General features: G+C 41.8%; 1 long non-coding RNA gene across 3 annotated transcripts in view; it reads left to right on the top strand.

Annotated features, from left to right (window-relative positions):
* The window catches only part of LOC119871622, a 49,320-nt gene extending 32,999 nt beyond the window's left edge, over window positions 1-16,321 (top strand). Inside the window, exons 1-3 of one of the 3 annotated variants that reach the window (XR_005357577.1) lie at window positions 3,240-3,404; window positions 13,339-13,479; window positions 16,178-16,321. This is a non-coding gene — a long non-coding RNA (uncharacterized LOC119871622). Of the gene's footprint in view, window positions 1-3,239; window positions 3,405-13,338; window positions 13,480-15,008 lie in introns of those variants that run through there. The other 2 variants (XR_005357578.1, XR_005357575.1) reach the window with 2 other exon arrangements.
* Window positions 16,322-16,912: the final 591 nt, after the last annotated feature.

The following is a 16,912-nucleotide window of genomic DNA, read 5'->3' as shown; positions in this document are numbered from 1 at the left end:
AACCTCACAATCTCAGGATTATCAACTGAGGAAGCCTTTTTTTTTTTTTTTTGATCAGTTCTGATCATTGAAAATTCCTTATTTCAACTGAGCCAATGTCTGTTTCTCTGTGGTTGAAATCATTGATCCTAGATTTGTCCTTTGAGGAAACACGTGGCAGCCTTCTTTTTTGACACAATCTGGTCTGGGAGTTGCTTAGTGAACAAGAAAAAAAATCATTTAAAATAAAAATCATATTCTAAAAAGATACATCAAACATTTGCTTTTAACTTACACGTATGAAAATATATTCATTCACTCGTCTTCTGTGTAGATGCAAGGCTGGCAAAATGGGCCCTTTGATGATCTTTATCAGCTTATGCTATCTGTCAGCATAAACCACACCTATAATAACACATCAAGCACATGTGGAACAATGGTAGAAAGAGAAGAATGTGCATTGAGGGGGAGAAACACAAACCTGCCTGGGAGCAATCTGCAATGATGAGGCTCATTCCTAGCAAAGGCATTGTGTTGGATGAGGTAGAGCCAAAGAAGTCTGGAAGCAGTAGCTGCACAGCCATGTAGCAGAGATCTCCTTTTACTTATACCAAGCCAAGGTGATTTATTACCTGCATCAAGTGAAGATAGCACTTGTGGTGTTTTCAGATGGTCTTACCTATATCATAAATACTAATCAAAATATAAAAATAATTTTGAAGCTCCTAAAAAAGCAGGCTAGTATAAAGTATATGGTTGTCAGTTTTCCTTTCATTTAATAAGACACTTCAAGATTTACCAATTAATGGAATTCTCAGACACTTCTTTGTTTTTGTTTTTTTTTTTAATTTTTTATTTATTTATGATAGTCACACACACACAGAGAGAGAGAGAGAGGCAGAGACACAGGCAGAGGGAGAAGCAGGCTCCATGCACGGGGAGCCCGACGTGGGATTCGATCCCGGGTCTCCAGGATCGCGCCCTGGGCCAAAGGCAGGCGCCAAACCGCTGCGCCACCCAGGGATCCCTCAGACACTTCTTTGATCTCCATTTTGTGAACCAATTTATCTCTGTCCAATAAGTTGATTTTCTTTTCTTTTTTCTAAAAATTTTAAATTTTTATTTATTTGAGAGAGAGGGAGAGAATGCACACATGGGTAGAAGGAAAGGGGGGGGCGAGAAGCAGGCTCCCTGTTGAGCAGGGTACCCTACATGGGGCTTCATCCCAGGACCCAAAGACCATGACCCAAGCCCAAGGCACTCCTGTTAAATGGATTTTCATTTATTGTATGAGTTTCATTACATTTTCTAATAAATTAAGTGGTTTTACCATGTCTCTTTTCCTTGAATTTTGGATCATGTTTTCCTTCAATGATTCTTCAAAGAGGCCTTCTGTTAACACTTAATTTAAAATTTAAAGACTGAGAATAGTATGTATTTGTTCTTAAAATACAAAGACATATTTTATTTATAGGCAGCACCTAGCCTGAAATACTCATCGTCACATTAAGAATTGAACAAGGTCTTATATTTTTTCAGTAAGTGTGGCTTCACATTCATTATCTTGCTTAAGTCTCAAGGCAACTGTGGGAGGTCGGTGGTATCGCTTCTGTTTTGAAAAGACAAAGTGAAGCTCAGAAGTGGTCAGGGTCTTGTAATGTATACAGGCCACCCAGTGGGATAGCATATAGGGTGGGAAGGATCCAGCCTTGTGATTCTTTGGGTCTTCTTTTAAATCTTACAATTGTATAAACTGAGGCCAAAGGGCAATAAATGGGGCTTCTGCCATTTTACTGTATGGTTCTGCGATGCTCAAATGTATTGGCAGGTTCAAATAATGTTATTCACTTGAGCTAAAGACTCTTCCTCTTCCTCTTTTGAAAGAGTGCAAGAGTTCCAAGATGAAAGTGAAATCAAATTATTTGGAAAGTCTTTTGCTCATCAGTTAGTTTGTTTTAGAACTTTATAATATATCTGAAGGTAGTTCTAGATAATAGTTCACAGAGTTTTGAAGTTTTGAAACTAGAATTGAAAATCTCTAGCTGATGTTGATTTAGCTGTGGGGAATGGCATCATTGAAGCATGGCATCATTAGCGGTTTATGTAAATAATCATCTCCTTATTGTGTTAGAGCAGAGTATACATTAAAAGTTTAAGAGGCTATTTAAAAAGTAAACTACATTACACATTTTTACCTAAACCTGTGAATAAATACAGAGACCACAAACAGGGGGGAAAAAAGTATTTTCAGCAACTCTGAATCATACTCTGATTCGGATCAGTCCTTGGTAAAAACTTTAATGACCTTTCTTAACATTCAAGCTAGGAAATTTAAAATCCAAAGGGAAAAATGTAAGAGCAATCCTCTGAATCATTTAGTATAAATTTGGTTTAAATTTATTCTACCCAAGGGAAGTTTCATTATTAACATGGTCAAAAGAACTGGTCCTAGTTTCAGACCTTTTCTATTTATGAAGAACATTTCTCATATTTTTGTTATAAGAAAAATATAATTTCTAATTGTATACATAATGTCCAGAGAGATAATTCAGCCATCAATGTCTTTTTTTTAATTCCAAATAAAGAGTAGAAGAAGAAAAGCCTAAAAGATTAGTGTTTTACCAGAAGCTTTTAGGTTCCTCTGTCAGCTACCTTGCATGTTATTGTCTCTGTAAGGCTGTCATACTTGGGGAGTTTTTCATGACTCAGATGACTTTCTTCTTGGTCAAGATGACCTTCTGGCCCTACGCTCCTCAAAACAATAAGCATAAATGTATATGCCTCTAAATATTTTTTAAAAGAAGTCACTGTTTATGCTTGACTGAAGACCTACATTTATCATCATTTTCATTTGGTTTCTTTGTCATACACACTCAGAACTCGTCTTTTTGCCTCACAATGCTATATATTGATTCCCACCCTTATTCCTCACTGCATCAGTGGTTTCTATCACCTGGGAGGTTTCGGATTGGCTTGTTTAAAAGGTTGACATTGGAAATGATATCTATGCATGTATTCTCATCATACACTGTTAACTGTAAGGTAAAAATAAATTACAATGGCTATGGTAATGTGTAAACTATAATTAAATGTACTTCCATTTTCTAAGATCACATATTTGCACTGGAGTGATTCTAACTAAGCAGAATGAGTCTACAGTGCCCATGTTCAAGTCAAAATGAGAGTAAAAGAAAAAGGACGATGTAAATATTGGTGGCACTTTGTTTAAGGCTCTTTGGCTAAACTGGGAAGGAGGTGGACTCTTCTCTGATACCCACACCTCAGGTGCTCACTGGTGTGGACCTGTCTCCTGGCTTCCTGGGACACCTACCACACTGCTTGTTGGAGAGAAAATGCAAAGGAGAAAACTCCAAAAGTGGAAATGAAGCTCACAGTCAGAAGACTCTTGCTTCATTCAAGTAGAGGTAACTTAGTTGAGAGTTGTGGGGGTAATGGTGGTGATAAAGGTGGTAGAGATGGGAAAGAGTGAAGAATTTGGGATAGATTTTGGAGAATTAATAAAATTTAAGGGTTGAGGAAAAGGAGGAATCAAGGCTATTCTTTAGGTATTTGCCTGAGCCGCTGAGTGGGTAGTGGTAGTGGGTAACATTTACTAAGATTGAAAGGAACAGGTTTGAATATTAAAGGGGTGAAAATGGGCAGCCCGGGTGGCTCTGTGGTTTAGCGCCGCCTTCTGCCCAGGGCGTGATCCTGGAGACCTGGGATCCTGAACGAGTCCCACGTCAGGCTCCCTGCATGGACCCTGCTTCTCCCTCTGCCTGTATCTCAGCTTCTCTCTCTCTCTCTGTGTCTCTCATGAATAAATAAATAAAATCTTAAACATAAATAAATAAAGGGGTGAAAATTAAGAGTTCTGTTTCAGACATGACATACTTCAGATACCTGTTAGCCATCCAACTAGAGGTGAGAGTTGGCATTTGGGGCTGGGAAGTCTGATATTTTGAGCATTTAGCCCTCTAAGCATCAACTCAAATATTTTGATATAAGATGTTCCCATGGCATGATGGCTCTGAGAGAGTTGAGATATCAGGTAGGGGAGAAGAGTTTCTCACACATGAGTGCTGGAAATAGAGACATCACAGCTGATATTTCCCACTGCTGGCTGTGCCTACTTGCCTTTAAATCACATGACACTTTATCACTTTGGCTTGGAATTTTTAGGGTTGATCAGCCTGGTTTCAGAGGGTGGAGCACACCCAGATGGACCACTCAGCCCTTTCTGATTGAGGTTCTGAGTTCTGTGTAAATATTCTTGGAGGGTTTGGATTTTCCATATTTAATCTCTTTTAGGTATCATGGCATTTCCCCTTGTCTGGAGGAAGATAAGAAGAGATGTCAGACCTCTCTCACTACACATGTTTGATTCTTACTTACTCACTTACTTATTTATTTATATTTTAGTAGGCTCTATACCCAAGTGGAACTCAAACTCACAATAAGAGCAAGAGTCACATGCTCTACCTACTGAGTCAGTCAGATCCATGATAATCTAAATGGCTGGAATTCACACATCAGCCAACTACTACTCCTCCAGGATGGACTGCAATGATCTTCACCTCCCTGTATTTGTGTCTTTGTGTAACATCATTCTATATTTAACCAGGGCTGAGCACTACTCTGAGTTATTAATAGGCGAAGATGAGTAATTTCTAAGACTGGGTCATAGTGCCATTGCAGCTTCCACCTTGTTCTCTTAGAGTGTTCACTCTGGGAGAAGCCAGTTGCCATCTTCTAAGGACACTCAAGTGGCCCTGGAGATTCAAGTGGGAAGTAACTGAGGTCTTCCCTCAATAGGCAGCATCACTTTGCCAGCCATCTGAGCCAGTCCCCTTCTATTGGAAGTGGGTCCTCCAGCCTCAGTCAAGCCTTCACAAGGCTTCAGCTGACATCCAACCTCAACCTCTTGAGAGACCCCAAGTCAGAACCAGTCCAAGATGCTCTAGAATTTCTGACCCAGGGAAAATGAAAGATAATATTATTACTATTTTAAGTTTTGGGGTGACTCAGTAATAGATGACATCCATCTTGTCCTTAAAAAGATAGCATTGTTGTTACAAACAACTTTATGAATAGAACTTTCTACTTTGTGATGTTACAAACATTGAAATAAAATTCACCTGTGAGTTTTCCAGGAGAGAAACAAGGACACAATCAACTCACAGACTTTCTTAAATTCCAAGCTCCACACTAAGAAGTCAATAAAGCAGAAGTTGTGATCATTTGTGGATAAAGAAGCCAAATAACCTAAATATAAATTGTGGTGTTTTAGGAACTCAGCCTACATGACAAAGCACAAAAATATTTTGGATCTTTTGTTTTTATGTCACAAACAGTTCCAAAGTTCAGAGGAAGGAACTCTGGTGTTTCCTTTATACAAAGCAGACTGAGCTGTGCTATTTAATTTATCTAAGAATGGGAAGTTATGGGATTTTGAATTCTGGGTATCATTTAGAACTCTTTATAGCAAATACCTCCTAGGATCTAACTTCTAATCAAAACCTGCCAGAAAGTAAGTTTGGCTTTTTTTTTCCTTGTTTTTGTTTTCTGGAAATTTTTCCACTTTTTTTTGGGGGGGGGGTATGTGGAAGATTACAGATTTTTATTCTTTGTATTTCTTTCAAGTTATTACATTCAACATGTTTCGCTTTTGTGACCATTAAATCATTAAAAAAAAATAAACCCCTGAAATAATTCCTTAAACTAAGCAAAATGCTAAACAGCTAAATGAAATGTTACCCCCAGCCCAAAAATACATTATTCCAATGAGATATTACACTTTTCTTAAATCTACTGAACTTTCCCACCTTTAACAAGAAACTGAACTAGTAGATTTTGTTAAATCATAAGTTCATTTTCTGTGCAACTACCCCGAACTTAAAATGTTACACTCTGCTGTTTTTAACAGGTGGAAGCACTTTCTTATCTCCAACATAGTGTCTAAGTGGCTAAACACAGACAATCCTGTACCATTTTAATCAGTTTCAAGTTTATTTGGCATTTATCAACTCATTTGAATCTTAAAACCACCCTGTGGGGGGGCAGCTCATCCCATTTAAGAGATAAGAAAACTGAGGTGCAGAGAGGTTATTCACCAGCCTCATCTTGAACAATTCCTTAAGTTACTTTATCTCTGAGAAGCGAGTGGGTTGGACTGTTTTCTGAAGTGCCTTCCAGTCTTAAATTTCCTTTATTCCACGCAATTTGGCAGGATCAAGTCAGTGTGTGAGCTACGAAAGCACAGACGTGGAGTTAGGTGGCCTGGATCTTTGTTCTACAGTTTGCTGGCCTTGCACACTTAGAGGAATCAATGAAACTCCCCAAATCTCAGTAGCCTTGTTCATAAAAGGGAGCTAACAAGATATACCAAATAGGATTATTTTGCATGCCAAATGAAAAGAAACATGTAAGTCATTTATTTGCTCTGGAAACTTGATCTAGTTACTCTCCCTGGACCCCAGGTTCCCAGATATAAAATACAGATAACAGGCAGGAAGCAAGTGCACTTCTGGTAAAATACAGGGGATGCTGTGATGTGCTAGCTGGTTTCCCTTCAGGACTGCAGCTGCCTGGGGTTTGTGGGCTCATGGTGCTCATCTAAGTCCCTCTGGAGAATTGCTTGCTGCTGAAAGCAGCTGCCTCATCTGAGGTCATGTCCCCTTCCCAGGAAGCAGCTCGTATCCAATGACTGTCAATTCAAGGCTCCAAAGGACATGCCCTCTTGCCTTGATTGGGGAAAATATGAAGGACTATCCCAACTGCAGAGCAACTTGTGAGGTCGGCCAAGCCCCCTGTTACAGTGCAGAGTGGTCCAATTTCTCTGTGGGCCCAGGGCCGTTTCCTTCCACGCCCTCACAGAGGCTGTTTCTGAGAGCACCCGCCCCCAGAAGATTCTTGCTTGTAAATTTCCATCTTAGACTCTGTTTTCTGGGAACCCAACCATCATGTAGTAACATGACGATAGTGAGATAACAGATAAGAAAGTGCTTTGAAAACTGTAAAGTTATCAGCAACAGTGGATACCACTTACCATAGCATAAGAAGGTTTATCTAGAAAATATTGCACTGGTGTGTTTTTTCATTCCTCCCATAAATTGTGTTCCTCTGCAGCCATCCTGTCATTGTGACCCCAGAGAAGAGAAAGGGCAAATATCTTTTTGCACACAAGTAAGATATGACATTAGGGTAGCACCTTTCTGCCCAGAAGGGAGAGTTTAGGGCAAGTTTCAGTCTGTGGAGAGGAGAGGAGAGAGAAAAGGAGGGATTAGGGAGGGGAGGTTGAATGCTGGTATCCACAATTTACCCCTCTTAGGGTAAAGTCTGCGTAGGGAGGTGAAAGAAACAATAAAGACTTTCAGGTAAGGCTGAGAACCTTGCAGCTACTGGCTTTCTCTTCCGGGAACAGGCAGAGGGAAGGTGCACAAAAAGAGGTACTGCATTAGCACTGGGTGGCCTAGAAGCCATGGATGGCTTTGCACTGGCAGAAAGAGCCTAGTTCCTCATGCTCCACATGTAGATGGTGGAAAACGGGCAATGCAGAAACTTAAGCATGTCCTTCTTTAGCCCCTAGCCGGGGAGAGGACAGGACATTGAGGATTTGGGCAGGCTAGCAGAAGCCTAGGGTTAGGAAGAGGAGAAATGAGCTCTGTAAGACTACCAAAGCATGAAGGCCTGCTGAACATACGACGAGCCGACTTCAGGGAGAAATCTTGATGAGATAATGCCAGTCTGCAAGATGGTTTGAAGATTGCACAGTAGTCAGGGAGGTAGAAAAAAATTGCTGCCTGTTGCATTACAGATATAAATGTTTTCCTTTAAATAGTAATTATTAAAAACATAAATTTATAAATAAGAGTAAATGACATATGGTTTGGTTTGTGGTCAGCTTGTGTTCTATGTTTTGCAGATGTCACTTTACATCCTATTCATTTTTTAAAAAGATTTTAAAAATTTGTTATTTATTCGAGAGACACAGAGTGCAAGAGAGAGAGCCGGGGGCATGGTGGCACCGAGGGGCAGAGGGAGAGGGAAAAGAAGACTCCCCACTGAGCAGGGAGCCCAAGGCACGGCTTAGTCCTAGAACCCCTGGGATCATGACACCAGCTGAAGGCAGATGCTTAACCAACTGAGCCACCCAGGCTCCCCTCTTTAAACATATTTTATTTATTTGAGAGAGAGACAGGGAGAACACACAAGTGGCGGTTGCGGCAGAGGGAGCGAGACAAGCAGACTTCCAGTGAGTGAGGAGCCTGAATTGGGGCCTGATCCCCGGACCCTGAGATCATGACCTGAGCTGAAGTCAGAAACTTAAGCAACTGAGTCACCCAGGTGCCCCACATCTTATTCATTTTTGAACAACATTAAAGCTTTGGACTTGCTATGTTCTAGTATCTAATGTAGTCTTTATTTGTAGCTCTGATAGCTTTCATTTTCTGGAACTATCAAATTTTGCTGTCTGTTGTATCCTGTGGGAAGTTTAGTAGAACACATCATAAGTGATATAGAAGTTACGACTTGTCATTTTCATTGTAAGCTCTAGTTTCTTTTCTTTTTTAAAGATTTTATTTATTTATTCATGAGACACAGAGAGAGAGAGAGAGAGAGAGAGAGAGAAGCAGAGACACAGGCAGAGGGAGAAGCAGGCTCCACACAGGGAGCCCGACAAGGGGACTCGATCCCAGGTCTCCAGGATCACGCCCTGGGCTGAAGGCGGCGCTAAACCGCTGAGCCACCCAGGCTGCCCAAAGCTCTAGTTTTTAATTGTTTATGCATAGCCGTGGTTTTGCCTCACATTGGGCTGAAAGTTGATAGAATTTCAGGTAGCCTTGGTGAATGCTGACTTAGATTCATTATGTACATCAGAATCTTGGTTTCTATAAGAGCATGTGGCAAAATTTGTAATCTTTTATATCTAAAAAATGTAGTTTCTTTAGTATAAATTAAGTTGGTCTATATGCATCTGCCTACTAGATTATGTTTTTTGAAAACTTAGATTTCAAAAATAATTACTTATGTGCACTTTGAATCATTTAGATATAATTGGAACATGAGCTGAGAATGTGATGCTTTGCTTTCTATGACTTATACCCTCTAATTGAAAGCCTAAGAGAATAATGTAGTGTGTAAAATGAAAGATGGCCAACATGCAGATTTTTCCTAATTGTATTAAGTAAAATAATTTGAGTGCTTATCTAATGAACTCTAAGTGATTCTCTAATAAATCAATAGACAAGAGATGTCTTTCATTTATAAATGTGTTAATATTTTCTCAAGGAATGAGGACTTCCAGTCATTAAAATAGTTAATTTCCCCAGCATCCAGAATGATAACTATGTCGTTCTAAGATCATTTTTGTGTAATGATATGTGTACCCAAAAAGTTTTATCTAACAGAAGTGGTTCAAAATAATTTGGGGGAAAGTGAGGATGGTGTTGATTCTGTTCCTCTAACAAAACCTTAAACATATCGTAATACTAATATAGATGTAATCTGATTTCATTGATTTTTGAGTGTTGGGCTTTTAAAACTTAAATGATTAAATACATGATCACTAATGTCTCCATTATCTTGTTTAGATATGCTGATGCAGTTTTAATAAGGCTTAATGATTTTAAAAGATCAACTTTCTTTGCTATTGTTCTCAAAATCTAGTCTTGACGTGATTTTTTTTTTTAACACACAGCAATTTTTATGAACTACTATGAAAAGTCCATACTTGACAGATTGGGAAAAAAACAGTAATTTGTGATGCTAAAATGTCAGTGTATTGATAATAAAAAGCAAAAATATTATACTGGTATTTACAGAATCATAAAATAATTTCTTAACAAGCCTTTAATGTAGGGCAGATTTTGTATCTGGTTTTAGGCCATGATGTAGAAAGCAGCTAATTATAATTGCCTTAAATTATCTCTCCCAATGTAGCAGAACAAAAGTTAATAGTTGCATTTATGATTTTTAGATGAAGTTATCTATTAAGTTCATTATTAAGCTATTTTATTTAAAACAAAGCAGGGACATACATTGAAAAGGGGTTATGTCTACAGAGGACTTTTTAAAATGTGTTATATTTCTGAAAGGTAAGCACACATTTTCAATCCACACTTAAATAACAGTTAAGGAAATAAAACAAACAAATGAAAAATTGTAATAAAGTGCAAGCTATCAAACTGAACCACTTGGGTGGTCTTGACACATACTTTTAGTTGAATATAAACTTCAATGTAGTAATTCTTGAAGTATAATTTTTATTTAATATATGCATCTGAGAATTAAAAGAATGCATATATATACATAGACTAAATATGGCCAGAATGTACTCCAAATGTTAATAGGAGTTTTTGCCTCAAGGCAATTGATTTTTATTTCCTTTTCTATATTTTCATATTTTCAAAATTTTTTACATTGAGTGTATTACTTTTTGGTTCAGAAAATGAACCAGTAAAGGCTAACAAAGAATTTAAGAATGACTCTCTGGTTCTACTGGTAAAAATGATCTTTAATAAGAAGACTGTAAACAGCCAAGCGGAGACTACAGAGCCTGACATGCGATGGTGTGAGTCTGGAATCTAGTAATAGAATTTAAGGAGAGCTAGTGAAGGATTTGTGTCTGGCAAAGATCACTCTGGGTACAGTGTGAAGCATGGATTAGAAGGGAGAAAATGAGAGGCACCAAATCCACTTAGTAGGCAGATGTGAGGATCTGAAGGAAAAATTATGAAATCTTTTTTTTTTAAATAAAGATTTTATTTATTTACTCATGAGAGACACACACACACACAGAGGCAGAGACACAGGCAGAGGGAGAAGCAGGCTTTATGCAGGGAGCCTGACGTGGGACTCGATCCTGGGACTCTAGGATCACGCCCTGAGCCGAAGGCAGACGCTTAACCACTGAGCCACCAAGGAGTCCCTGAAGTCTTGTTTTTTATATTGAAACACAAACCTGGTACTTTCTCAGATCTCTGCCTTCTTCCTCTCTCTCTCTCTCTAGGTCAGAGCTTCACCTGTGCCAAGGTGCTGCTCTACTTTTGAAATCCAATGAAGTAGCACGTGTTGGGCATGAGAGCCCACCACCTGGGAGCCACCAAGTGGCCAGATGATACGACCTGGGAGAAGTTTAGGGGTGTTCAGCTCTCTAGGGATAAACTTTCACCACTGACAAATGGAGCCAGGGGAGAGGTCAGCAGATACCTCCTCCTCTCTTGTAGATGAGTCTGAGATGTAGTTTCTCCTTGTAGCTCTTCTAGAAAAATCTAAGTCTCATGCCTGTTGGGAGACTGTTGTGTCGTTACACAACAGTAATCAGTGTGGTAACACAGTGCATTGCACTGGGTCACATCTTTCCTTGCCTCGTTGCCTCTCTCACTGTCACCATTCTGGGCCGGTGCCTCCTCAACAGAGTGCCTCACACGCTGCTCTCTACAGTAGCTGGGCTTCACCTGCCTTTACCAGCACAGTGGTGGGGGAGTGAGCAGAGCGGAGGACAAAAATATGAGAGATATTTGAAGGTAGTATTGACACCAGTATGGTGCCTGACCTCATTTTGGGAGCAAGGGACAAAATTGTATTTGAGATGACTCCCAGGTTTTCAACTTGGACAACCAGGTAGCTAATACTAGGACAATTCCTAGTAGTAATTCCTACTATTCCTAGTATTATCCATACTAAACCCTCGGTCAATATTGAAAGAAGGATGGTACCATAACTAAGGCAAAGACTACAGAGGTATGTTTACTAATGTATCACATGTAGAGTAACCTGAAGGAGATTTTACCAGACATGAGTAAGGGGTGTTTCCAATCCTTTCTTAAGAGACCCTGTAGGGCTCCCTGGGTGGCTCAGTGGTTTAGGGCCTGCCTTCGTCCCAGGGCGTGACCCTGGAGTCCTGGGATCAAATCCCATGTTGGGCTCCCTGCATGGAGCCTGCTTCTCTCTCTCTCTCTCTCTCTCTCTCTCTCTTTCTCGGTCTCTCATGAATAAATAAATTTTAAAAATCTTTTAAAAAAAAAGAAAAAAGAGACCCTGATGCAGGACATACAAAAGAGTGGCCAAGGCCCTGGGCAGAGGGGTGAAATGTTGAGCCCAGAGGAGTGCTGACAGACTGTCCACAGTTCAAATGGACTTTATTCTTGTCGAATCTGATGTGAGCCTAGTCTGTTCCAGATAATACAGCAGAGTTTAAACCATCTCAATTGTCCCTGATTCACAGAGCAAACAGGCACAATTAATATAGTGCTAAGTCCTAAAACTCTCAATTACAAGCTATTTCCGTTTTCATGAAAACCACAGAAAAACAGAGCTAAAGAGACTTCCAGAGATTATTCCCCTGGTTCAGGGATGATTTGGCACACACGTTTAGGAAAAGCACTGATTCTTATTTTCCTGCAGGACTAACACTCAACTACCAAATAACAATATCATGTTATAGAAAAGCTGGCCAAGAAAAGCTTAAAGAACCGAAGAGTAAGGAAGATCTTTTGTTCAAGTAAAATAGAGGGGATGACCCCCTGAAGGTACAGTTTCTTTTTTGTGAAGTTAGGAAAATTCTGGCCCAAATGGAATTTATGGCCAAGCTAAATGCTAGAGTAGAAAGTGGCAGTAAAATAACTATTGTGCCTGCTGCTAAAACTAAAATTACTAGTCTAAAAGTATAATGAAAACTCCAGTGCCATTCACAATAGAGCAATATCTTATACGAAAGTCACTGAGAAGGGGAAAATCAAGTGCAGGCAAACATTTTAAATACACTCTCGTGAGAAATACTCATACATAGTTTACATTGTTCCAGGCACTGCTCTAAGAACTTTTCAAATATTATTTATGTAATCTTTATAACAATCTTATTAAAGAAGTGTTGTTATTGGCCCTTTCCCAGATGGGGAAGCCGAGGCACTGAAAAGGTAAGTTGCCCAAGGTCACACGCTAGCCTGGTGGGTCGAGGGTTCAAACTCATTTCCCACCAGCTCTGCAGGGGCCCCACTGTGCAGACAGCATGTTTAAACTCCCAGCTCGGCACACTGATCGCACTATGAAAAGCACAGAGGAACTGAGAAGAGAGCAGGTTTGTCTCCCATCTCCTGTTTATTTCAGTACATACACTTGCTGAGTAAAATGGTAAACTAATCACCCACACTATTTACATTGCTTTTCTCTCTTTTCCGCTCCTCCCTTGACTGAAGTTTGATTCACATATTTATACACAGGTAGGATTAAACTCTATTCCTATGGTCCAGATAGATCCATCTTGGAGCAGGAGCCAATCAGGAGCAAGCTCATGAGATTGGGGAAGCGTGACATTTTCTGGAGTTTATACTAACTGAGGGATACCTTGTTTTCCAGGTCTGGAGACTCTTTATATTCATCCAGTCAGCAATTGTTTTTTTAGGTGCCTTTTATAAGACAGGCACTGTTTGAGCCTGGAGAGGCTTTGTGGAACAAGATTGGCTGAGCCTCTCCCCTCACGGAGCATGCATTCTAGAGGTGAGACAAACCCGAATCAAGTAAACAGGTAGACATTTAAGAGATTTGCTACGAACTATGAAAGGAGATAAACCAGGGTAATTGGCGAGTGAGTGGCTATGGCTATGCTGCATCTATACTAAAAGAGGTCCTCTCTTGGGTGACTCTTGCCCAGAGACCTGAAGGGATTCAGGGGAAGCCAGGTGGAAATCTGGGGTTAAAAACCAGGGAAAACAGCAAATGCAAAGACCCTGAGGTAGGAGTCTGCTTGACATTTTTTGAGGAACAGTGAGAAGGCTGGTATGACTTAGAGAGGAATGAACACAGAAGAGAGTGACAGAGTCGAATCCTACGGGCTGTCATCGGGAGTGTGGGTTTTATTCCAAATGTGATGTGATAGGAGACTGCTGGAGGACTTTGAACAGGAGAGTGAGCACATTTCATTTTTATTTTAAAAGGACTGCTGTGGCTGCTGCACAGAGAATGAAAGATAGGCTAAAGGAGTGGCCACAGGGATGACAATGAGGAGGCTACTGCAGTGGGTTTGCCAAGGAGCAGTGATGCTTGCACTAGTTGGTAGAACAGGAAGTGGTAAGAAGGGGTGCTGGGGTTTGCCATTTATCCACCTCCACAGCCAGGCACAGGTATAAACTAGAGCATCTGACAGGAACGGCAGATACACTGGATTCGGAGTGTGAGGGAGAAGGATCTAGGGTGATGGGAAGTGGGGGGAGCTGTGTTATTATGTGGAAACTATCTCAGGGAAGATGATGACAGAAAACTGTACGGGAGACATTTTGAGGTAAAATGGGATTAGAGCTGTGAACACTAGGGCCACTGACCTCCTTTCTCTGGGGACTTTCTTTAACAAAAGGGCATACTTTTTTCATCCAGTCCGAATCATGGACACCCTCTGTTTCAGCCCATTCTGCGGGGAAGTCAGAGCAGTCATAGCCAGAGGAAGAAATTTCTACCTTTTTTGCAGGCGGTAGAAAAACTTACTAAAGGATGGATCTGTGTATATAGAATGTATGCTGTGGATATACTATAATTACATATATTCGCTAAGGATGTACTATAAATACACATATATGCTGAGGATATACTATAAATACATATAGATGCTGAGGATATACTATAAATATATATGTATGCTGAGGATATACTATAAATACATATATAGGCTGTGGATGTACTACAAAAACATATATATGTGCCTCCTACATTTAAAATAGATACACCAGCTCAGTTGGAAGAACACGTATGCGACTCTTGGTCTCGGGGTTGTGAGTTTGAGCTCCATGTTGAGTGTAGAGATGACATAAAAATAAAATTTTTATACAAATAAAATAGATATGCCAGTGTGTGTATATGATGTAAATACACCCATTGTGTGCATAGAAATATGTTAGCATTTACCTGATTATAGGTACTTTACCTTGCTTCACAGTTCAGTACTGATTTGAGTTTCTGCATCACCTGCTCTCATCACCCAGGGATGATCATTCTCAAGCCCAAAGCCTCTCAAAATCCTTTCCTTCCCCCTGCAGGCCCTGGCATGCACAGGAAATACCACCTGGACACAGCAACCTTTAGAAACTAGAGGATGTTAGTGCAGGAAGGAAAAGGAAATCCATCTCCTTTACAGTGGAGGAAACTGAGCCTGAAGAATTTAAGACTCTCATGAATTCCAACAGCTGCCCTGTGTTCACAACAGCCTTGACTTTTTCAGACTTAGGTATTATGTGCATCTAAAATATCTCTAAGTAGCCACATTTCATGTGATACGGAGGATGCCCTAATCTGACTCCTCTCTAGCAAAGGGAGAAGGGAGATGTGCAGAAAAGGAAAAAGGAGTAAAGAAAGATGGATTTTGCACACGTTACCATCACCCCAGTGAAATTTCTCAAAGAAGAGTGATCCTCTCTGGAAAGTGGTTTTAACGAGAAACCCAGAAGTCAAATTCATGTTATAAGAAAGTCACATTATAAAGAAAGCTCATGTATCATTATCACCCTTTCACCTAATTTCCTCTAATTAGACTGAAAATTCTACCAGGGCCAGGATTTGGAGCTGTGACCAGAGGGTTGCGGGTTTGGTTCCGCAGGTGTAAAGACACGAGCCTTCCTTACAGGAGGCTACCTTTCCAACTGCCATTGCCCACAACTTTTATTTTGGTGATACACGGAGGCTGCTCTCATGGGCAGGGGTAATAAGAATACTGAGTTCTCCCTAAGCGTTGGGCTTTGTGTCAGAGCATTTGATTTGCACCCTCATTAGTCCTCTATCCTGACACCATCCGTGCGCTACAGGCACAGTCACACTGTAGAATGGTGAGACCGAGGCAGCAGGCATTGAGGGGGGGAGGAAGGTGCCACTGTTCACGGAGGTAAGCAGCGGAAGAGCTGTTATTTGGACACTGTACCCTGAGCACTTAAACGCCTGTATTCTTTTGATGGGTCTCAATGAAGCCGGGCAGACAATGAAGCTTGTCCAGTTTCAGCTGGTGACCAAAGGTGGCATCAGAGCTCACCCACGCGCTTTGCCCCACCGAGGGAGCCGTGCATACACTGGAGGCGGTGAACAGAGTTACTCACTTTGTTTCGGTGGAAAGTAGGTGACGACTGGGGCTGTCACAGGAACCAGGACCAACATCTTTCAACGTTTTCCTGTCGGTTGTGATTTTTATTTTAGGGCATCTTTTCCCTGTTTTTTCTAGATTGTCACAAAACATTTGCACAATGACCGGAGGCGTTGTGACACCCTGAGTTGAAAAAGTCTAAGGACAACTTGGATGAAGGAAAGCTTTGAAGTAGGGACACGGTCGGCCCTCACCTTGGTTAAATAAATCGAATGGAAGCGATTTGTCCAGATGGGAGCATCTCTCCGAACAGCCCCGCCGCCTGGCACCACTGCGGCTTGGCTAGACGGCTTGGCCCGAGCGCGCACATTCGAGGGCCGAGCTCACGGGTCGTGACAGGTCCGGGGGCTTGTGCGGCTCCTTCCCCGGGTTAGGGCCGCGGTGGGGGGAGGGGCGGGCAGACCCGGTGCAGGCCGCGCCGCGGGGAGAGCCTGCGTCTCGGGGCTACGGCACTGGGCCAAGGAGGGGGGAACCCCGGCCTCAGGGCCCGCCCGAGCCGCGTGCCCCCCCCGCCCCGCCCCGCCCCCGGGAAGCCAGCCTATCTGCCCCTCCCCCCCCGGGGTCTCAGGTCGTAAGATCCCAGCAGTGGGGCCGACGCGGGAGCCCAGCACCCCCAGCGCCCAACAGCCCCCGACCCCATCCCGCGCGCCTCTACCTCCATCCACCATCCCCACGCCCTCCCCTGACCCCCCACTGGGGCTCCCACTGCCCCCGCCGCGGCCGCAGCACCCGCCCCCCTGGGCCTCCTTCCCCCAACCGGCCGGCCCTTCCCGCGCCCCGGGGGGCGGCGGGGGGCGTCTCCCGGGCCTGGGC

The sequence above is a fragment of the Canis lupus genome, chromosome 4, assembly GCF_011100685.1.
Source record: "Canis lupus familiaris isolate Mischka breed German Shepherd chromosome 4, alternate assembly UU_Cfam_GSD_1.0, whole genome shotgun sequence".
Taxonomy (NCBI): Eukaryota; Metazoa; Chordata; class Mammalia; order Carnivora; family Canidae; genus Canis; species Canis lupus.
This window is presented reverse-complemented; position numbering and strand designations above follow the sequence as displayed.